This window comes from Macaca thibetana, chromosome 19 (assembly GCF_024542745.1).
Source record: "Macaca thibetana thibetana isolate TM-01 chromosome 19, ASM2454274v1, whole genome shotgun sequence".
Taxonomy (NCBI): Eukaryota; Metazoa; Chordata; class Mammalia; order Primates; family Cercopithecidae; genus Macaca; species Macaca thibetana.
This window is the reverse complement of record NC_065596.1, coordinates 54496048-54520215: the sequence shown is the minus strand read 5'-3', so window position 1 is coordinate 54520215 and position 24168 is coordinate 54496048.

The following is a 24168-nucleotide window of genomic DNA, read 5'->3' as shown; positions in this document are numbered from 1 at the left end:
GCAAGAGACAGAAATAAAGGGTATTCAATAAGGAAAAGAGGAAGTCAAATTGTCCCTGTTTGCAGATGACATGATTGTATATTTAGAAAGTCCCATCATCTCAGTCCAAAACCTCCTTAAGCTGATAAGCAACTTCAGCAAAGTCTCAGGATACAAAATTAATGTGCAAAAATCACAAGCATTCTTACACACCGGTAACAGACAAACAGAACCAAATCATGAATGAACTCCCATTCGTAATTGCTACAAAGAGAATAAAACACCTAGGAGTCCAACCTACAGGGGATGTGAAGGACCTCTTCAAGAAGAACTACAAACCACTGCTCAACAAAATAAAAGAGAACACAAACAAATGGAAGGACATTCCATGCTCATGGATAGGAAGAATCAATATCGTGAAAACGGCCATATTGCCCAAGGTGATTTATAGGTTCAATGCCTCCCCCATCAAGCTACCAATGACTTTCTTCACAGAATTGGAAAAACCTACTTTAAAGTTCATATGGAACCAAAAAAAGAGCCTGCATTGCCAAGACAATCCTAAACCAAAAGAACAAAGCTAGAGGCATCACACTACCTGACTTCAAACTGTGCTATAAGGTTACAGTAACCAAAACGCATGGTTCTGGTAACAAAACAGAGATATACACCAATGGAACAGAACAGAGGCCTCAGAAATAACACTACACATCTACAATCATCTGATCTTTGACAAACTTGACAAAAACAAGACATGGGAAAAGGATTTCCTGTTTAATAAATGGTGCTGGGAAAACTGGCTAGCCATATGTAGAAAGCTGAAAGTGGATCCCTTCCTTACATTTTATACAAAAATTAATTCTAGATGGATTAAAGACTTAAATGTTAGACCTAAAACCATAAAAAATCCCTAGAAGAAAACCTAGGCAATACCATTCAAGACATGGGCATGGACAAGGACTTCATGACTAAAACACCAAAAGCAATGGCAACAAAAGCCAAAATAGACAAATGGGATCTAACTAAACTAAAGAGCTTCTGCACCACAAAAGAAACTACCATCAGAGTGAACAGCCAACCTACAGAATGGGAGAAACTTTTTGCAATCTACCCATCTGACAAAGGGCTAACATCCAGAATCTACAAAGAACTTAAACAAATTCACAAGAAAAAAACAAACAACCCCATCAAAAATTGGACAAAGGATATGAACAGATACTTTTCAAAAGAAGACATGTATGCAGCCAATAGACACATGAAAAAATGCTCATCATCACTGGCCATCAGAGAAATGTAACTCAAAACCACAATGAGATACCATCTCACACCAGTTACAATGGTGATCATTAAAAAGTCAGGAAACAACAGGAGCTGGAGAGGATGTGGAGAAATAGGAACACTTTTACATTGTTGGTGGAAGTGTAAACTAGTTCAACCATTGCAGAAGACAGTGTGGTGATTCCTCAAGGATCTAGAACTAGAAATACCATTTGACCCAGCCATCCCATTACTGGGTATATATCCAAAGGATTTTAAATCATGCTACTATAAAGACACATGCACACATATATTTATTGCGGCACTATTCACAATAGCAAAGACTAGGAGCCAAACCAAATGTCCATCAGTGATAGACCGTATTAAGAAAATGTGGCACATATACACCATGGAATACTGTGCAGCCATAAAAAAGGATGAGTTCATGTCCTTTGTAGAGACATGGATGAAGCTGGAAACCATCATTCTCAGCAAACTATCACAAAGACAGAAAACCAAACACTGCATATTCTTACTCATAGGTGGGAATAGAACAATGAGAACACTCGAACACAGGGCAGGGAACATCACACACCGGGGCCAGTGGGGTTTGGGGAAGGGATAGCATTAGGAGGAATACCTAATATAAATGCCAAGTTAATATGTGCAGCAAACCAACACGGCACATGTATACATATGAAACTAATCTGCACGTTTTGCAAAAGTACTCTAGAACTTAAAGTATAATTTTAAAAAAGAGAGAAAAAAAGAAAGTTATTCTGAAAAAAAAAGAAATTCTACTGGGAGAGACTTGTGGCCTAACACGAACATTCTAATGGGAGAGACACCCGGCCAAATGCAGTCATTCTAACAGGGGAGACACCTAACTGAACTCAGGCATTCTAAAGGGAGAAAAATCTGGCCAGCCACATTCATTCTAACAGGAGTGACACCTGGCCGACCTCAGGCCAGGAGAGAGACCTGGGAGAGAGACACTTGGCCTACCCCATTTATTCTAAACAGAAAGACACATGGCAGACCTTAGGAATTTTAACAAAGGGGACACCTGGCCTACCTCAGGCATTATAACAAGAGAGACTCCTGGCTGACCTCATGCATTCTAATGAGAGTGACACCTGGCTGTCCTCATTCATTTTACCCGGAGAGACTCCTGGCCGAATTCAGGCATTCTAATGGAAAGACATCTTGCTGCTCTCAGGCATTCTAATGGGAGAGACAGCTGGCAGACTTCATTCATTCTAACAGGAGAGACACCTGGCCAACCACAAGCATTCTAAGGGGAGAGACACCTGGCCGACATCAGGCATTTTAACAAGAGAGAACCCTTGCCAACCTGAGGCATTCTAAGAGGAGGGTCTCCTGGCTGTACTCAGGCATTCTGATTGGAGAGACTCCTGGCCGATCTCAGGAATTCTAATAGGAGAGACACCAGGCTGACCTCATTCATTCTAATGGCATTGACTCCTGTCCAACCTCAGGCATTCTAACAGAGAAACCTGGGAGACCACAGGCATTCTAAGGGAAGAGTCACTTGGCCAACCTCATTCATTCTAACGGGAGACATACCTTGTCGACCTCATGTATTCTAACTGTAGAGACATTTGGCCGACTTCAGGCATTCTAAGGGGAGAGCCTCCTGGCCAACCTCAGGCATTCTATGGGAAGAGACCCCTGGCAGAACTCAGGCATTCTAATAGAAGAGACTCCTTGTCGACCTCAGGCATTCTAAAAGGAGAGTCTCCTGGTTGTCCTCAGGCACTCTAATGGGAGAGACTCCTGGCCGACCTCAGGCATTCTAAGGGGGAGAGACACTAGGTTGACCTCAGACATTCTAATGGGGGAGACATCTTGCCATCTTCAGGCCTTTTAAGGATAGAGATATCTGTATGACTTCACCCTTTCTGAGGGGAGAGACTCCTGGACAACCACAGTCTTTCTAACGGGAGAGACTCCTGGCTGACCTCATTCTAACAGAAGACACACCTGGCCGACCTCAGGCATTCTAAGTGGAGAGACTCCTGGCTGACCTCAGACATTCTAAGGGGAGAGTCTCCTGGGCGACCTCAGTCATTCTGAGTGGAGAGACACCTGACTGACATCAGACATTCTAAGGGGTGAGACAACTGGCTGATCTCAAGCATTCTAATGGGAGAGACACCCTGGCCAACTTCATTCATTTTACCAGAAGACACCTGGTTGACCTGAGGCATTCAAAGAAGAGAGACACATTGCTGAGCTCATTCATACTAAGAGGAGAGTTTCCTGGCCTACCTCAAGCATTCTAAGGGGAGAGTCTCATAGCCAACCTCAGGTATTCAAAGGGGAGTGACTCCTGGCAGACCTCAGGCATTCTAACAAATGAGACACTTGACAGACAAAATTCTTTCTAATGGGAGAGACAACTGGTGGTTCTCAGGCTTTCTAACAAGAGAGACACCTGGCCAACCTCAGGCAATCTAATGGGAGAGACTTCCTGCTGATTTCAGGCATTCTAATGGGAGATAATCCTGGCTGACCTCAGGCATTCTAAGGGAAGAGACACCTGGCAGACCTCGGGCATTGTAGTGGAAGAGACACCTGGCCAACCTCAGGCATTCTAAGGGGAGGGACTCCTGGCCAATCTCAGGCATTCTGAGTGGAGAGTCTCCTGGCTGACCTCAAGAATTGAGTGGAGAAACACCTGCCCTACATTTGGCATTCTAAAGGGAGAGACTCCTGGCCAACCTCAGGCATTCTAACTGTAGAGACTCCTGGCTGACCTGAGACATTCTGAGAGAAGAGACTCCTGGCCAAGCTCAGGCATTCTAAGGGGAGAGACTCCTGGCCGACCTCAGGTATTCTGAGTGGAGAGACACCTGTCTTATATTAGGCATTCTAAGGGGAGAATCTCCTGGTCAATCTCAGGCATTCTAATGGTAGAGACTCCTGGTTAACCTGAGGCATCCTGAAGGGAGAGACTCCTGGCCGACCTCAGACATTCTAAGAGGAGAGTTTCCTGGCTGATCTGATTTATTCTGATGGGAGAGACACCTGTCTGACCACAGATATTCTAAGGGGAGAAACACTGGCCAAATGCAGGCATTCTAATGAGAAAGACACCTGACCAACTTCAGACATTCAATGGGAGAGACACCAGCCAACCTCATTTTCTCTTAATGGTAGACATCTGGCCAACTTCAGACATTCAATGGGAGAGTCTCCTGGTGGACCTCATTCATTTTGATGGGAGAGAGTCTCCTGGTGACACCTGACCTCCTGGTGGACCTCATTCATTTTGATGGGAGAGACACCAGGCCGACCTCATTTATCTTAAAGGTAGACACCTGTCTGATCTTCATCATTCTAACAGGAGAGACTCCTGGCTGACCTCCAACATTCTAACATGAGAGACACCTGACCGACCTCAGTCATTCTAAGGAGAGTGTCTCCTGGACGATCACAGCGATTCTATGGACAGAGACACCTGGTCTACCACAGGGATTCTAACAAGAGAAACAACTAGCCAACCTCAGGCTTTCTAACAGAGACTCTTGGCCAACATCAGACATTCTAAAGATTGAGACTACTGGCCAACCTCAGGCTTTCTAATGGAGGAGAAATGTGGCAGACCTAAGGCATTCTAACGTGAGAGTCTTCTGGATGACCTCAGGCATTCCAAGGGGAGAGACACCTGGCCAACCTCAGGCATTATAATGGGGAGGACTCCTGGTCTAACTGAGGGATTCTAATGGGAGAGACACCTGGCTGATCTCCATCATTCTAAAGGGAGGAACTCCTGGCTGACATCAGGCATTCTGAGGGGAGAGTCTCCTGTCCAAATTCAGGCATTCTGAGTGGATAGACACCTGACCAACATCAGGCATCCTAAGGATAGATATACCTAGACCACAAGCATTCTAAAGGGAGAGACACCTGGCCTTATTCATTGTAATGGGAGAGAAACCTCGCTGACTTCATTCATTGTAATGGGAGAGACAATTGACTAAGCGCAGGCAATTTTAATGGAGAGACATCTGGCTGACCTCAGGCATTCTAAGGGGACAGGCACCTGACATACCTCATTCATCCTAATGGAATTGACAGCTGTCTGGCCTCAGGCATTCTAACAGGAGAGAAACCAGGCCAACCTCAGGAATTCTAAGGGGAAAGACACGTGGCCAACCTCAGGCATTCTAACAGGTGAGACACCTGGCCCTCCAAAGGCACTGTAATTATACAGACACTTGGCCAACCTCAGGTTTTCTAAGGGGAGAGACACCTGGATGGCCTCATTCATTCCAATGGGGTGACACCTGGCCTACTTTAGGCATTCTAAAAAGAGAGTCTCCGTGCTGACCTCAGGCATTCTATGGAGAGAAACACCTCGCCATCCTCAGGCATTCTAACTGAAGAGACTCCTGGACAACTTCAGGCATTCTAAGGGGAGAGACACCTGGTTGGCCTCAGTCATTTTAATGGGGGAGAAATGTGGCCGACCTCAGGCATTCTAATGTGAAAGTCTTCTGACCTTAGGCATTCAAAGGGAAGTGACACCTGGCCGATCTCAGGCATTGTACAGGGATAGACTCCTGGCCAAACTCAGGGATTCTAATGGGAGAGACACCTGATCAATCTCTGGCATTGTCTGAGGTCAACTTGGCAGCTGTCACCTTGCCATGTCTGAGGTCAAACAGATGGCCTCTGCCTTGCAAAGTCTCTCCACTTGCCAAGTCTGAAGTTGACAAGACAGCTCTCACCTTGCAATGTGTGAGGTTGACCAGCTGGCTCTCGCCTAGCCATCTCTAAGGTTGACCAGAAGGCTGTCACCTTGCTATGTCTGAGGGTGACCAGAGGGTTCTTGCCTTTCACGTCTGAGGTTGACCAAAGGACTTTTGCCTTGCCATGTCTGTGGTAGAGCAGACAGCTCTTGCCTTATGTCTGATGTCGACCAGGTGACTCTCATCTACCCATGTCTGAGGTCAATCAGATGACACTTGCCTTGCCATGTCTGAGGTCGACCATGATGGCATTCAGCTAGCCATGTCTGAGATCAACCAGACAGCTCTCCCCTAGCCATTTCTGATCTCAACCAGAGGGCTCTCACTTTGCCATGTCTGAGATTGACCACATGGTTCTCACCATGCCATGTCTGAAGTCGACCAGATGGCTCTTGCTTTGTCATATCTGAGGTTGACCAGATGGCTCTCGCCTTGCCATGTGTGAAGTTGACCTGTTGGCTCTCACTTTGCCATGTCTGGGGTCGACCAGGTGGCTATCTCTTTGCTATCCTAATGTTGACCAGATGTCTCTGGTCGTCCCAGGTCTGAGGTCAACCAGAAGGCTCTTGACTGTGACAATACCATGGATGTCCAGTAGGAGGCTGCAATCATAATTTACTGAGGCCTCCATTTCCCCAGTTTCACCAGAATAGTCATCCCATCTCAGACTCCCAAGTGCCTGGGACTACTCGCACCATTTTGTTTGTTTGTTTGTTTTTTCCTCCATCTGCACTTGTGGGATGCCAGAGCCACGTGTGCTTTCATTTGCTTCACCTCAGACTTGCCTCTGTCCCTGTTTGCATGTGTCACAGAAAGCAGTGTCAGGACGAAGGAACCCCCGGGGTTTGGAGACCAGGGCAGGTCATTACTCTGCCCAGGGAAGAGGGAGGCAGTGGGCTCACAGGTCAGTGAATTTTCTGCTGATACCACGCCTTGAGGCCCATGGGACCCTTCTGTGCCCCAGCAAAGCCCTCCCCACCTCACCAAATTGTAACTACATCCCTGCTCACCAGTAGGATCCCAAATCGGATCCAAAGAGGAGTCCGGAGATCCCAGCGGTACCCTGAAGCTCCACCTCCACTGGGAACCAAACCTGAAGACGGCTCAAGGAGGTCCTGGGGACAAGACTCCTAGAGGTCCCGCCCTGGGTCACGCGCACCCCCTCGCCCACACCTCACCCTACCCACCGCCGCAGATGCACTCCCCGCCACCACCGCCGCCACCATTTATTAAAAGGGCCCTATCCTAAAATCTCCAGGAACAGAACACGAGTGGTCCTTGCCAATGCGCATGCGCAAGTCGAGAGCTGGTTTTCATGTCCCAGTGAACCCCCACTGTTGCCTAAGGAATGGGTCCCTGAGACTTGGCAAAGCAGGAGCCCTCCGTGGCAGCACGTGGGTGTGGAGGCTTTAGCCTGGCCTCTCCAGGGGGTCGACAGGATAGTCTCCGGATGCCAGGAGTCAGGGAGGGCTAACCAGGACAAAGGAACCTCAGGTGGAGACCAGGGGAAGCAGCATGGGATCCCAGCCTCAGGCCAGCCCAGACGGTGTGCGAGTGTCCCCAAAAGTCATGCCCCCTGTGATCTTGAGGACAGGCCTGCCTGTGTGCCCATGGGCTGCCCTCTTACCCGAGGGTTGTTCTCATGAAGAGCAGAACCTGGCAGCCTCAGGGGCTGCTTGGGGGTGAGTGTTTCTGTGCCACTGCTGTATGTTTGTGCGTGTATGTCTTTCTTTCTCTCCTCTCTCTCTTTGTCTGTTTCTCTCTCTGTTTCTGCCTCGCCTTCTCTTTCTCTGTCTCTGTGTGTGTGTGTGCCCCTGTGCATGTGTGCGTTGGGACGAATGTGTCCTGTGTGCTGGAAGGCAGTTTCTTGCATGTTGACCTGTCTTTGATGAGCCTCTTTCTGCATCTCTGCCTGGGTTATGTGGCCGGTTGTCAGTCGTTTCCCAGGGGTTCCAGTTTGGGTTTGTGAAGGCCTCAGTGATGTGGGGAGCTGCGTCAGATGTGTAGGGGTAGAAATCTCTTCCCCATCTAGAGCGGTCTCTTTTCTAGGATGAAGACGACCACACTAAACCCAAAGACAAAAGCTTCACAGGTAGCTCATTGTCCTCTTGTGGGAGGGGTCCAGACCCACGTCAGTGAAGACAGTTCTAACTCCTCCGGTGCTTCCCTCTCCTTGAGAAATGTAGCCACACTGAGACACAGGGTTGGGGAAGAAACTGGGAATGGGAAGTGACAAGGGTCAGTGAAACGCTGGCCTTTCTGGCCAAGTCACCTATTTGGCAGTCCTTGACAGATGCCCATGGCAGTGGCATTGTGCTGTATCCTGCCTGGGCTCTGGCCTCTGCTCTGCCCTCCCTCTTGCTCTGTCTGCCATGTTTCTGAGGGGCCTAGATGTTTCTTGGTCTGTCTCAGTGTCTTCAACAAGGAAGACTTTGGGGTTCATCAGGGAGAAACTTCATGAGAATCCATTTCCTAAGTGTTTCCCTCTCCAAATCTGTCTGGATGATTGGGCATGTGTGACATTCCTGGAGCTGTGGGTTTCCATACCTGTCTCAAACAGGGAAGCTCCCTTGGTCTCCATGTTCCACCAGATAGCTGCGTGGTTCATCTAGGATAAGCAGTAGGTGACCTGAGGCAGGCCTTTGCCTTCTCAGACAGGAGGTGTTGCATTTCATCTGCACTTCCTTCCTGTCTCCTTCTTGAGGGACATCTGGTTCCTCTACTCCTGGGTAGGACTGCCTCCCAGCACTGAATCTTTTGAATGCCATGGATATCAGGGAGACAAAGTGACTGACTTTTGGCTGGGTGCAGGGGAGGTTGCATCAGTGGTACCTACCTATTGGAGGGGTGAGGGTGGGGTGTCCTTTACAGAAATCTCGTGGCTCCTCAGCCAGGCATCCCTGAATGTGGCTTGGACTCCAGCACAGATCTTCTCCTGGTTCCCAGGTGTGCTTTGATTTTCCTTGACTTTCTTGGGGAGGTCTCCAGTGCCCACTGGGCCCCTGCCTGGATATCACTGTAGGTCTTGCCATCACCCCATATGGCCTCAGAGGCACACTCTATCTGCCCTAGTGGGATGCCAGTGCCACATATGCTTTCACTTGCTTCACCTCGGACGCACACTTGTCCCTGTTTGCACATTTACCAGAAAGCAATGTAGGGAGCAGGAGCCCCCGGGCTTTGAAGGTCATGGCAGGCCACTTCTCCGACCAGGGAGGAGGGAGGCAGGGGCTCATAGGTCAGTGATTTTTCTGCTGACACAATACCTTGACGCCCCTGAGACCCTTCTGTACCACAGGGAGGCCCTCCATGCCACACCAGATTGTAACCCCATCTCTGTTCACCTGGTGGGGTCCCGAATTGTATCAGAAGAGAAGTCCAGAGATCCCAGGAGGCGCCCTGAAGGTCCACCTCCACCAAAAACAGAACCGGAAGATGGACCAAGGAAGTCTGAGGATAGGACTTTTAGGGTTCTGGCCCTGGGTTGCGCGCATCCCCCCTCCTGTGCCTCCCCCTACCTGCCCCTGCATCTGCGGCCACCACCACCGCCACATACCCCCGCCACCACCTCTATTTTTTAAAGGGGCCACATCCTGACTTCCAGGGCCCAAACATGAATTGACTTTATCAGTGTGCATGCACAAGGTGAGAGCCCGTGCTCACCTCACAGTGACCCCCACTGTCGCTGGGGGCATGGGTCCCTGAGGCTTGGTGAAGCAGGAGCCCTCCGTGGCAACGCGTTGGTGTCAGGGACTCGGCCTGCCATTTCCAGGGGTTCAACACGATGGTTTCCGGATACCAGAAGTCGCGGAAGGCCAACAAGGAGGAAGAAACCCAGGCAAATTCCAGGGGAAGCAGCGCATGATACCAGCCTCAGGCCTGCCCAGACAGAGTGCGCGTGAGTGTTCCTAAATGTCGTGCCCCCTGTGATCTCCAGGACAGGCCTGCTTGTGTGCCCATGGGCTACTCTCTTACCAGAGGATCATTCTCATGGAGAGCAGAACCCAGTAGCCTCAGGGGCTACCTGGGAGTGGATGTTTCTGTGCCACTGCTGTATGTCTCTCTGTGTGTATGTGTCTCTTTCTCTCCTCTCTCTCTCTCTGTCTCTCTCTCTGCTTCTGTCCTGCCTTCTCTTTCTCTGTCTCTGGGTATGTATCCCCCTGTGTGTGTGTGTGTGTGTGTGTGTTGGGACAAATGTGCCCTGTGCTTTGGAGGGTGGTTCCTTTCATGTCAGCCTGCCTTTGGTGAGTCTCTTTCTGTGTCTCTGCCTGGTTGTGTGGCTGGTTGTCAGTCATGTTCCCCACGGTTCCAGTCTGGGTTTGTTAAGGTCTCGGTGAAGTGGGGAGCTGCATTGGACCTGCAGGGGTGGAAATCTCCTCCGAATCCTGAGCAGCCTGTTTTCTAGGATCAAGATAACCACACCACACCCAAAGACAAAAGCCTCACAGGAGCTCATTGTCCTCCTGCAGAGGGGTGCAGACCGACATCAATGAAGACAGTTCTAACTCCTCCGGCCCTCTCCTCTCCTTCAGAAATGTAGCCACACCGAGACACAGACTTGGAGAAGAAGCTGGGAATGGGAAGTGGCAAGGATCTTTGTCACTGAAACACTGGCCTTTCTGACCAAGTCACCCATTTGGCATTCTTTGCCATATGCCTATCTCAGTGGCATTGTGCTGTATCTTGCCTGGGCTCTGGTCTCTGCTCTGTCCTCTCTCTTGCTCTGTCTGCCATGTTTCTGAGGGGCCTAGATGCTTCTTGGTCTGGCTCAATGTCTTCAACAAGGAAGACTTTGGGATCCATCATGAAGAAACTTCATGGGGATCCATTTCATGATTGCTTCGCTCTCCAAACCTATTCCTGGATAATTGGGCAGGTATGATCTTCCTGAAGCTGTGGGCTTCCATACCTGTCTCAAACAGGGAAGCTCCCTTGGTCTCCATGTCCCACCAGATGGCTGTGTGGTTCATCTAGGATAAGCGGTAGGTCACCAGAGGGGGGCCTTTTCCCTCTCAGAAAGGTGGTGTTGCATTTCATCTGCACTTTCTGTCACCTTCTTGAGAGACATCCGTTCCCTCTGCACCTGGGTGGGACTGCCTCCCCGCACTGAATCATTTGTCTGCCACGATGTTAGGAAGCCAAAGGGACTGGCTTTTGGCTGGGTGCAGGGGAGATTGTGTCTGCAGTACCTACCAGATGGAGGGGTGGGGATGGGATGTCCTTTGCAGGAACCTCTTGGCTCCTGGAGCAAGGATCCCAGAATGTAGTTCAGACTTCAACACAGACCCTCTCCTGGTTCCCAAGTGCACTTTGATTTTTCCTTGACCTTCTTGGGGATGTCTCCAGTGACCCCTGGCACATTTCTGAACATCATTGGAGGTCATGCCATCATCCCATACAGCCTCAGAGACACATGCTCACTCCATCTGCCCATGTGGGACACCAGTACCATGTGTGCTTTCATTTGCTCCACCTCAGACTCATCTTTGTCCCTGTTTGGAGGTGTCCTGGAAAGCACTGTCAGGATGCAGGAGCCCCTAGGCTTTGGAAACCAGGACAGAGCACTTCTCTGCCTAGGGAGGAGGGAGGCAGTGGACTCATAGGTCAGTGAATTTTCTGCTGACACCATGCTTTGGGGCCCATGGGACCCTTCTGTGCCCCAGCGAGGCCCTCCCGCCTTGCCAGATTGTAACCCTATCCCAGCTCACCCAATGGGATCCCAAATCGGATCCGAAGAGGAGTCGGGAGATCCCAGCAGGAACCCTGAAGCTCCACCTACACCAGGAATCGAACTGGAAGATGGCTGAAGGAGGTCCTGGGGATAAGACTCCTAGGGGTCCAGTTCTGGGTCCCACACAGCCCCCTGTCCCATGCCTCCCCCTACCCACCCCCACATCTGTGACCACCACCACCCCCCCAGCCCCTGCAGCCAGGACACCACCATTTATGAAAGGGCTGCATCGTGACTTCCCTGAGCACAATGTGAATCGGCCCTGCCAATGCGCATATGCAAGGCGCAAACCAGTTCTGGCGTCACAGTGACCCCCATGGTCACCCACGGGATGGGTCCTGGAGGCTTGGTGACCCAGGAGCCCTTGAGGCCCATGGGACCCTTCTGTGCCCCAGTGAATCCCTTCCTTCCTCACCAGATTGTTTCCTCATCCCTGCTAAATGCTAAGCCTGAGAAAGTTTTGGAGAAATAAATACTGCGGGCGAGAGTGGTATTACCTGAAAAATCACATCCAGAGTCCTGGCTTAGGTTTAAACTTGTGTCACTCCTCAAACAATCGTGAAGTTGCATCACCACCACCAGAGTCTGCCCTGAAGGTCTGGAAAAACCGGGGCTTCCCACTATTCTGAATCACTTTATGAAACATTAATTTCAACACTTTTTTTAGTGTTAGTGAGAGGCAGCCACAAGACCAGCACTGTCATGAAACAGGCAGTCCTGTCTTGTTTGGCGTAAGTTGGGTCTTCTTGCATAGGTCCTCAAACAAGTCACACTGAAACAATTTACTTTGGAACTTTTCCGAGACACTCTGACTGGAAGTCAAAGCAGCCTGGAAATTCATCATGCTAAAGGATCCCCTCTGCTTTTGAATGTTAATGATTCTTCCCAAGTGTTCATTACTCAGAGACTTGTGCAGCCATAAAGTAACTCCGTCTTCCTTTATCACATTTGTCACATATTTAATTACCAAGTCATTATTTTCATAATCAATCAAATAAGGGATATTCTTCATTACCACCTGGGTTTTCTCATTAGAAAACAATGTCTGTTTCCTATCCCATTCCACAAATACAACACTTCCCAGCGTGCAGCTCAGTTCTCTGACCATCACTAAATCCCCCCAACAGGCCCCAGGGAATCCACACTCTCCCTGACGACAGTGACACATCTGGCCTGGACACCAACTTGGGAATTTTGATAGAAAGGGAGTACCACTTTAACCAGTGAAATGAGAGTTTAGCTGAGAAATTCTATGACACTGTGGGAAGACAGCTGTGACTATGAAGGCCTTCCTTTCTCACTAAGGATTAGAGACATACCTTAGCACACATCTGTGACAGATCCCTGTCCATCTTCCATGTCTAATCTTCTTATTCATTCTTCTGCCCTATCCCCCAGCTACAAGACCCTTGTCCCCGTTAAAGCACCACTTTTTTTTCTGCCTCTGGTCTTTGTAGAAATGTTCTCATCTGGAATTCTCCATGTCTGCTCTTTGCATTGCTGGTTTCTCCCAGCCATTCGGGTCTCTGGTCAAAACTTATTTTTAGAGAGGTCTTCCCTAAATACCAAACCTGAAGTAGCACCCCAGATATAGTTCATAAAATAGCACTATTTTGAAATCTTCCCAACACATACAACATCCTGGCATTTTTTTGGATACTTATTGGTTCATTGTCATTGTGTCAAAATTAGAATTTAATCTCTATGTGAGCAGGGATTGTCTTATTCATCTCTTTATTTTTAGGACAGTTAGTGTCATGCATGGAACATAGCATGAGGTCAGTGAATATAATCCCCCTCATGTTAACTTCATGCACTGGGTCTTACATGGACTCTTATTGTGCAACCATGGAAACACAGGCAGAGCACATGTGGAGAAAGTGATACAAATGTGGACTGAACCAACTGTGATTTTATGCATCAATACAACCACCTCCATGTGCATTTGATTCTGTTTATGATTCAGTTTTAGAACAGGCAGCTTCCATTTTGAATCAACCTGACATTTTTATCAACTCATTTAATGTATAATGTATGCATAGAAAACCATGCAGACTGCCTACATTCAAAGTATAAAATTCCATGAGCCTTGATATTTGCATATATTCAGGACACCACTGCCACAATTAAGATAAAGAAAAATGTCATCATCCCCAAAAGATTCCTCATCAAAATGGACTGTATCCATTTACAACCCATTTCTCCATATACTCTGGCCCTTAGTCTACCACTAATATTTTTTTTGACACAATAAATTCATTTTATATTTCAAGAAAACTAACATAAATGAAGTCAGAGAATAAGCATTATTTTGGGTCTAGCTTCTTCAACATAATAATATTGAAATTCATGACTGTTGCTCCATTTATAATTTAGTTTGTTTCTTGCTAGTGTTGAGTATTATTCCATTGTATACCTATGTCATTTTTAAAAATTATATGTACATTCTTCACTTTATCATCAGTTTGTTGTAGGAACAGTAATGTTCCCATATTGTTTGATTCAATCTCATTCCTAGGCAGGGTCTGTGTACCTGGAATTCAGGTGTGAGACTTCAGAGTTTTGTTTTTTTTTTTTAATGTGTTGACAGCCAAGCATTGCTTGTATCTGTGGAATCTTTCCACCATATGGTTTCCTGTTCATCCCCAGAGGTGGAGAATTTTTGTTTCTATGCTTCTACCAGAAGCAGGACACAGATCTTAGTCTGTGTCTTGGGACTTTAAAGAGATTATTATCTCTCTTGGAAAGACAGGGAGGCTTAGCTTCTGGTTCTTCTGCAGATGGAATAAATTTTTGCCACTGTCCTGTGGGCTAAAGAGTTTGCTTGCCCTCTCCTAGCAACACAATGCTTTTAATTGATAGGAGAAAACAATCTGGGAAACAGGTGGGGCTTTGTATTCTCTCAGAAGCCAGAGATCCCTAGCTGTACAGTCAAGCTACCCAGGAGTTTCTCTTAGGCAAGGGCTGCCCTACCTCCAACTTTTCTCCTGAGCAAGATCGAGAGGAACAGCTTGCACATGCATTGAACTCTCCTTATGTCTGGGGTCCCCAGCTTTTCCAGACTGGCATGCTAACTCATATGGTCCTTAACAATTCATTACAATTTTAGCTGATTTCTTACTCACCTGTGTGGCAGCCATCCCTTGTCCCATATTCTGGCAGAGGTAAAACAGTCTGGTTGGCCTGTCTCTTTCTAAAAGGTCTGGCCCTTCTCTGGAATTATTTGGTAATCATAAAATCTCTACTGTCTGATGAGCTCAGTAAAATGTGTAGTTTTATAGATGAACTTGGTTTCTCTTGTTATTAGAACAGGAGTAATATTCTTTACCACTTTCTAAACTGTAAGCAGAAGAGAAAGAAGAATCTATTTTCTTTGCTTTTTAATGCTTCTACTTCTTTCCTCTTATTGTTGAACCTTGCTCCCATAGCATGACCTATGCATATATCCAAGTGTGAATCCGATCTTGAAATGATTGTGCAATTGCCATGCAATACACATAGTCTACAAATTTCATGTTTAATATTTTGGAATATTTCAGTCAGGAAAATAACCTTCTAAGACATATTATGTCCATATGATTAATTATTAATCTATGTCAAGATAAAATTTTTCACAGCTTCAATATGATATGGAATTTAAACTCTAGGTAAATTTGCTAATATATGAAGAGCTCTAAAATTCAAAAAGAAAAAATAATATAAAAAGATTATCCATCAAAGAAAAAATACAAATGAGCAATACATTAAAAGTGTTCAAAATCAGCAATAATAAACACTTACAAATTGCAAGATACCAACTACGCTGATGAAATATAAAATACATATGTATAAAAGACAATACCTATAATTGAAATAAGTATCAAGAGCCCGATAATTGTATTTGTTGCTGAGAAAGTTTACAAAATTTGGGAGGTTTGTAGTGTGCATTAAGAGCGCTAAATATATACATATATTTTAACCTTTTATTTTTTTACATTTTGTTGTTTATGACAGGGAGGCTTAGCTTCCAGTTCTTCTGCAGATGAAATAAATTTTTACCACTGTCCTGCCAGCTAAAGAGTTTGCTTACTCTCTCCTAGCAACACAATGTTTTTAATTGATAGGAGAAAAACATCCATATTTTTGTATTTTTTTTAATTTGCTACTAAACTTTATTTTAGTATGATATTGTTTTTATAATCTAAACATTTCTCAAGAAAACCTTTGTTTTTTTTTACTTATTTATTTATTTATTATTATTATTATACTTTAAGTTCTAGGGTACATGTGCATAACGTGCAGGTTTGTTACATATGTATATTTGTGCCATGTTGGTGTGCTGCACCCATCAACTCATCAGCACCCATCAACTCGTCATTTACAAAAAAAATACCTGATTTTTGTATTTTTAACAGAGACAGGGTTTCACTGTGTTAGCCAGGATGTGGAATTAATCACAGGTTGTGATTCATATTTGAATGATCATTGTATTTGAATATTTTAATTTAAATATGTCCACTTATACATTGTTTATATTAATAAAATTTTGGACAGAATTTGCATCTAACTATTTAATTGGTTCTATCATAACTTACAAATTAGAAACTTACACATTAAATATCAAAACCTAACAATTTCTATTTGGTCCAATCAGTTAAATAAAATTTAAATTTGTTGTCAATATTTGTAAAAATTACTTCCCACATAGAATTTTAGAGTGCTGGCTTTTCTTCAAAAAACAGAGAAGATCTGGGATACTCTATTTCAGTGTGAAGTAATAAGAATAAATGAATAAATTTAAAAATTAAAAACAATCATTTGGCTGCAGCTAAGTAACATCCTTTTTCTTTTAGTCTGGCCATGCATTCTCCAATTCTCTAGGACTCCCTTACTCAGTAGTGCATTGTGGCCAACTTTTTAAAAATAAATTTACCTGCTAGTATCCTGTATGCATAGGATTTATGACACTGTAATGAAATAGCCAACAGTGCATCCATAAAACTGTGCACCAGTTATTCATTAAACTATGTAAAAAATGTTACTATAAACATAATCTATTTATTTGCATGTCTCCATGTTGTTTTGTTCTGTTTTGAGATAGTTTCTCTCTGTCACTCAGGCTGTAGAGCAGTGGCACAGTTTCAGCTCACTGCAACCTCTGCCTTTCAGGTTCAAGTGATTCTCCTGCCTCAGCCTCCAGAGTAGCTGGGATTACCAGCATGTGCAACCACAACAGGCTAATTTTTTGTATTTTAGTAGAGATGGGGTTTCACCATGTTAGCCAGAATGGTCTCGATCTCCTGACCTCATGATCTGCCCACCTCAGCCTCCCAAAGTGCTGAGATTACAGGAGTTAGCCACCGTGCCTGGCCGTGTGTTTTTGAGAAAAGGTCTTGCTCTGTCACCCAGGCTGGAGCGCAGTGGCACAAACATGGCTCACTGCATTTTCAACCTCCTCGGCTCAAGCAGTCCTTCCACCTTAGCCACCTGAGTAGCTGGGAATACAGGCATGAGCTATCATGCCTGGATTATTTTATTTTATTTTTTGTAGATACAGGGTCTCACTATGTTCCCTAGGCAGATCTTGAATTCCTGGGCACAGGCAATCCTCCTGCCTTGACCTCTCAAAGTGCTGAGATGATAGGCATGAGCCACCATCCCAGGCCTGTGTTATTGTTGTTTTATGCTGAATAACAAATCACAAAGTGAGTGGTTTGAAAAATTAGAAGTCTGTTATCTCCCAGGGGGCCAGGAGTCTAGGCACAGATTAACTGAGCCATCTGCTGTTACATTTGGGATGATGGAGAATAAAAGCTGTCTTTTTAAAAAAATCTTATCTGCAAGGAAAACTTATTCCTAATCACTAGAGTATCATATTATTGACACAAGATTTGTTTCCATTTTAATTAGAAAACTCTAGAGGATGCTTAGACCAGTAGCAAATGGTTCTTCCTTGCTGTAGTTTGGGGGATATTGGCAGGTGGTGAGTATTATTCTATTCAGGCCTCTTGCCTAACTTGGTTTTAGAAGGCATGAGGTTCTTTATGGTTCTATGTCTGTGGGTAAGGCTGCAGATGCTGCTTATGCTAATTCTTCCTTCCTTACAAATAGCCAACTCTTTATTTTGTGCATCACCAGCTATCAACAAAGACGTTTTAGGAATTATTTTCATGTTAAAGGCAGGCTTTGTTCTAGTGTTCTACTGTGAACTATCCCAGCATTAGACCCATCAGAGGTTTGTGCGGAGAGCTCTAATGTTAGAACAGTGAGCACAGTACTCTCTGCCAATTTGCCCATTACCTCCTCTGTCTCCCCTCTCCTGTGAGTCATCTTTGTCTTAGTAGGAACTACTGTCTGGCTTTCTCAAGAGAAAACTGAATTGCTGCTCTAATGGACTGTTCATGGATTTGAGATCTTATTGTAGTTAGGGAGGTTGATACTTTCATGGCTTCATAATTGATGCTTCAGAAAACATTCTCTCTAATTGGAAATTTTAACAATCTCCATAAAGACTGTTTTACTGTCCCTAAGGCTTTGAAATACATTCTTGTTTGGTAATCAGAATGAAAACCAAATTTTTCCAAGCACATAATTGTCTTTTTTTTTTTTTTTTTTTTTTTTTTTTTTTTTTTAGACGGAGTTTTGCTCTTGTTGCCCAGGCTGGAGTGCAATGGTGCGATGTTGGCTCACTGCAACATCTGCCTCCTGGGTTCAAGCGATTCTCCTACCTCAGCCTCCTGAGTAGCTGGGATTACAGGCATGCACCACCATACCCAGCTAATTTTGTGTTTTTTAGTAGCGACAGGGTTTCCCCATGTTGATTAGGCTGGTCTCGAACTCCTGACCTCCAGTGACCTGCCTGCCTTGGCCTCCCAAAGTGCTGGGATTACAGGCATACGCCACCACACCCGGCCAATAATTGTGTTCTTGACCTTTATTTTGGGTTATAGTCTATTTATATGTTATAATCTAAATTAAATTTATTTGATTTTGTGGAAGAAGTAGAGAAAATTAGTTTACTTTTTCAATTGAGATTACTTTAAATGAAAAATCTAACAGCATTTAATTTTCACTGTTTTGTTTTCTTACCATTGTCTCTGCTCAGCCATCTTTTTAGTTATTAGATGAATTGGATAATTTTTGCATGAGAAATACTTTGACACTCACGTATATCAATGAAAGTGTGCCTCCACTTTTGGTTTTGGTTTACTACTTAAATTACTCTTGAATTATGCTGACAAGATCCATCTCAAGTTTCTCAAAGCATAATGTGAGGAGAGAAAAAATTCTACATGCTGGGGGTTTCCTTGAAGGAAATCACAAAATCCCTGATGCCTCAATGAACATGCAGACCTTACAGGCTGCCTAAGCATAGAATGTTAATTCTGAACATCTTTCTTCCAGATCTTTCCCTCCTCCCTTACATGGGGCAGATATCAGCATATAGTAATTTATTTAAAGAAGTATCTACTTACTGCTATCTCTGGATCAATGCTTGTGCTAAGCTCTGAGATTATAGGGACAAGTTAACTAGGTTCCTCCTTAAAAGAATTAAGACTTAAAGTAAAAAAAATACAACTAAGTAATAGCTTCCCTTAACTCTCTTTTGGATGGGGTGAAAGCAGCTGGTAAAGATCTTTAGCATCAGTGAGGGCACAGGTAAGCCTTCATCGCATACAGCATGGTAAGCAAGGGTCACAAATGGGGATAAATGGGTGAAGAAAATTTCAGGAAAGAAAACAGATCATAGTTTAGAGAATCTGAAAATTAGACTAACCTGGATTCAAATCCTACCAGCACTGCACATTAGCTGTGTAACCAAGGAAAGGTCTTTACCATTCAACATTTGCTGGATACAAGGTTAATACAAAAAATGTAATCACTTTCCTATATGCCAGCCATAGATACCTGAAATTTGAAATTAAAACACCATACCATTTATATTAGCATCCCCAAAAATAGAATACTTAGCTAAAAATTTAACAAAGTATGTATAAGATTTATATAAGGAGAACCATAAAACTATGATTTTAAAAATCAAATAACTGAGGAAGTTGAGAGATAGTCCATGTTTATGGATAGAAAGATTCAATATCTTCAAGATGTTGGTTATTTCTAATTTGACCTATAGATTTAACACAATTAAAATAAAAATCTCAACAAGTTATTTCATGGAAATCGACAAACTGATGCTCAAGTTTGCATGAAAAGGCAAAAGACCCAGGATAACCAACATTAGAAAAAAAGAAAAGCCAGAGGACTGACACTACCCATGTTCAAGACTTACTGTAAAACTACAGTAATCAAAAGAGTATGATATTAATAAAAGAACACAAAAAGAGATTAATGCAACAGGTTATAGAGCATGGATATAGACCCACATAAATATAATCAAGAAGCAAAGGTAATACAATGAGGAAAAGATGGTCTTTTCAGTAAATGACACTCAAACAACAGGATATACATATGAAAAAAATCTACAAACAGTCTTTACACTGCTTATACATTAACTCAAAATGGATCATAAGACTAAATGTAAAATGCAAAACTGTAAAACTTCTGGAAAATAGCATAGGAAAAAAAATCTACACTACTTTGGGCATGGTGATGGCTTATTAGATAAAACACCATAGGCATGACCCATAAAAGAAACAATTGATAAGCTGGGCTTCATGATAATTTAAATCTTCTGTTCTACCAAAGGTACTGTCAGTAGAAGGATAACACAAGCTACAGACTGGGAGAAACTATTTGCAAAAGATATATCTGATACAGTACTTCTACCTAATATATTTAAAAAATTAAAACTCAACTATAAGAAAAAAAGCTTAATTTAAAAACACAGGCAAAAGACCTGAACAGATACTTCGTCAAAAATATATGTAGATGCCAAATAAGTACATGAAAAGATGCCCCATATAATATAATATTAGAAGATTTCAAAATAAAAGATAAATAAGATATGATTATACACAAATTACAGTGGTCCAGATTCAGAACACTGACAACGCCAAATGCTAATAAGCATGTGGAGCAACACGAACTCTCTTTTCATTGCTGATGACACAAAATGGTGCAACCACTTTTGAAGACAGTTTGACAGTTTCTTACAAAACCACACATACTCTTATCATAAAATGCAGCAGTTGTGCCCCTTAGTATTTACCCAAATGTGTTAAAAGCTTACACCCACCCAAAAACCTATGCACAGATATTTATAGAAGCATAATTACTAAAACTTGAATGATGAATGGACATTATATCTAGACAATTAAATCTTATTCAGTTATTTAAAAAAAGAACTATCAAGACATAAAAAAACATGAAAGAAACAAATACCTGTTGCTAAATGAAAGAAGCCAATCTGAAAATGCTACATACTGTACTATTTCAACTATATGACGTTCTGGAGAAGACAAAACTATAGAAACAGTGAAGCAATCAGTGATTTCCAGGGGTTGAGAGGAGGGAAGGATAAATAGGTGAAGCATAAACAATTTTTAAGACAGTACAAATATTGTAATGTGTACTATACATAAACTGTATGTGTAGTATCATACTGCATTATATTCTGTATAATAATATAATAGTGGATACATGTCGTTATACATTTGTCATTATAATGTACAACATGAAGAGTAAATTCTAATGCAAATTATGGAGTTTGGGTAATAGTAAAATGTAAATACTGACTCATTAATTGTAACAAGCCTGCCATTCTGGAGGGAAAAGCTGTGCATCTGTGAGGGAAGGGAGTATATGGGACATATCTGCACTTTCTGTTCAATTTTGCTGTAAACTTAAATGGTCCTAAAAAATAAAATCTAATTAAAAGGGAGAAAAGACATTTGAAATTTTAGACATGTAATCAAAATGCCCAACTTGTAGTGATAAAATTTTCTGTATCTTGATTGTATTAATTTTAATATTCTGGTTGTAATATTGTACTAGAATTTTACATTACTTTGCCCCAGATTTTTGAAAACAACTTCCCTGATCACATTATTATTAGCAACCTCCTCCATAGTACCTTTACTCTCTTTATAGCACTTCTTACTGTAAAAAAAGCATTCTACACTGACTTAATTATGTGCTCATTGTCTTCTTCCCCTTCATAATGTAGGCTCCACCTGAACACAAAAACAGTATTTGCACCTGATAGCTGCTTGATACCTATGCAGTCAGTAAACATTTGAGTGAGCAGATTTAGTTACAGTTATGATGATAATGGTAATAAGAGGCTGAGGCAGGAGGTTCACTGGAGCCCAGGAGTTCAAGGCTGCCATGTGATAAGGCTACTTCACAGCAAAACCCTGTCTCAAAAAAAAAAAAATGGTGATAATGATGATTGTGGTGCTGCTAATGATAGCAGTGGTGATGATGGTGGTGGTGATGATGATATTGATGGTGATGATGTGGACTATGATGATGATAATGACGACAGTGATGGTGATAATGGTGATAGTGATGATTATAATGTTGATGATGATAGTCATGGTGATAATGATTTACAGTAAGTTTAGCTGTGGTGGGTCACATTGCTGTCCATTCTCAAAGATCAATCATAAAGCTGGTGCTTTGCCTTCTACATATCTACTGCTCCTCTATGCAATGAGGACCCCAACTTCTGTTGGAGCTGTGGCTTAGACTTATCCTGAGCTGTGGAAGTTGAATTTTCCATTGGAAACATTTCCTTGCCCCCTTGATTGGCAAGGGGTGGTCTGTGGTCTTTACAGATCATCTCAAGTCTAACTCAAGATGAACTCTGCTTCTCTTCATAATCTTTTATTTAACCCACATAAAACTTTAAAGCAGGCTAGGTGCAGTGGCTCACACCTGTAATCCCAGCACTTTGGGAGGCCAAGGAGGGCAGACAACCTGAGGTCAGGAATTCAAGACCAGCCTGGCCAACCTAGTGAAATCCCATCTCTACTAAAAATACAACAATTTAGCCAAACATAGTGGTGTGTGCCTGTAATGCCAGCTACTTGGGAGGCTGAGGCAGAAGAATCACTTGAACATGGGAGGCAGAGTTTTCAGTGAGCCAAGATTGCATCATTGCACTCCAGTCTGGGTGGCAAAGTGAGACTTTGTCTCAAAAAACAAACAAAAAGCCACTAAAGCAAAGATCTATGCATGATCCTTATTTGAAGTATTGAACTGAGACTTAGCGACATCGAGAAATAAGCTCAAGTTTGCCAAGATAGAAACTGGCACTAGGTGGGAAAAATATCTCACTCCAAAGTTTAGATTAACTTTTTGACACTATTTTATATGACTATTGAACCATCCACTTTATAAATAAGATCCATGGTTTGCCTTTCATGAGCTTGTGAGGAAGTTCTCTGCATCATCCTAAGCTTGGGAACACCTATTATTCCTTGGTGTTTCTTTTTAACCTATATGCTGTGCCTTTTCAAGTCCAAACTCAGTGTAGGTCATGGCTTATGGATTTCAGAGTGGACAAATACATCTGGATCTGGCATTAGTCTCTTTCATAACCTACTAATTATTTATAAAAGATTGGCAGTGACCAGTATTTCATTAAGTATTTTTGGAAAAGTCTCAGTTCATAAATATTCTAAGCTAAAAGTATATTTAGAAAGCCATATCTGAACTGAATTTTTGATGCACATAACTTTTCTTTTCAAAACTCACTCAGCCACTCTGAAAATTTTCCCTCCCATAAAGGACATGTTGTTAGCTTCTCAGAGCATCTTGCTTTTTATATTCAGGAAAGTATTTTTGTTTTCAATTTGTTATTTATGTCCTTCACAATTTTACTAATTTTCTGTTTTCAGCAGATAAGAAACATACTGGTATTTGGATTTTCTATAAGAGGAGAATCAATAAAGGAATAAAAGAAGAAAGATGGTATCCTATGAGGATATCCTATGAGAAATAGGAGGGACTGTATGAAAGAAAGTAAATTGCTGTCACCTGAGGATACATACCATATTTCTAGTCTTGGTTCAGGCAAATTTAATGATGTGAGCTTAAATAAGTCTCCTGCTTCCCAAGGCTGCTTCATAACCATACAAGTATAAATTCCATGTTCCTCAGTGGTGCATCCCTGCTTGTGACATGTCCACCTGTTCAAACCTTATCATTAACCACTTCACCTCTCATCTCCTCCTTCTGAACACTTTGTCATCAGGTTACTGAACTGCAAGGATCAGGCAGAGATACTGAGGAAGCTGTTGCCATGGTTTCTAGCAAGCCAGACTCACTCATGAACTTCTTGGGAGAATGAGCCCTACTGTGGATTCCCAGTCCAAAATGAATAGGAAATAAATTGAGTCACGTTTTCTCTGACTTCCCAGTAAACTGTGGAAGAAACCTCGTAGCCCTCATTCAATATGTGAACTAAATTGAAAGATATAAACAGGTTGTTTCTAAAACCATTTTTGTTCCAATATTTTGTTTAATTTACTGCATAAAAGA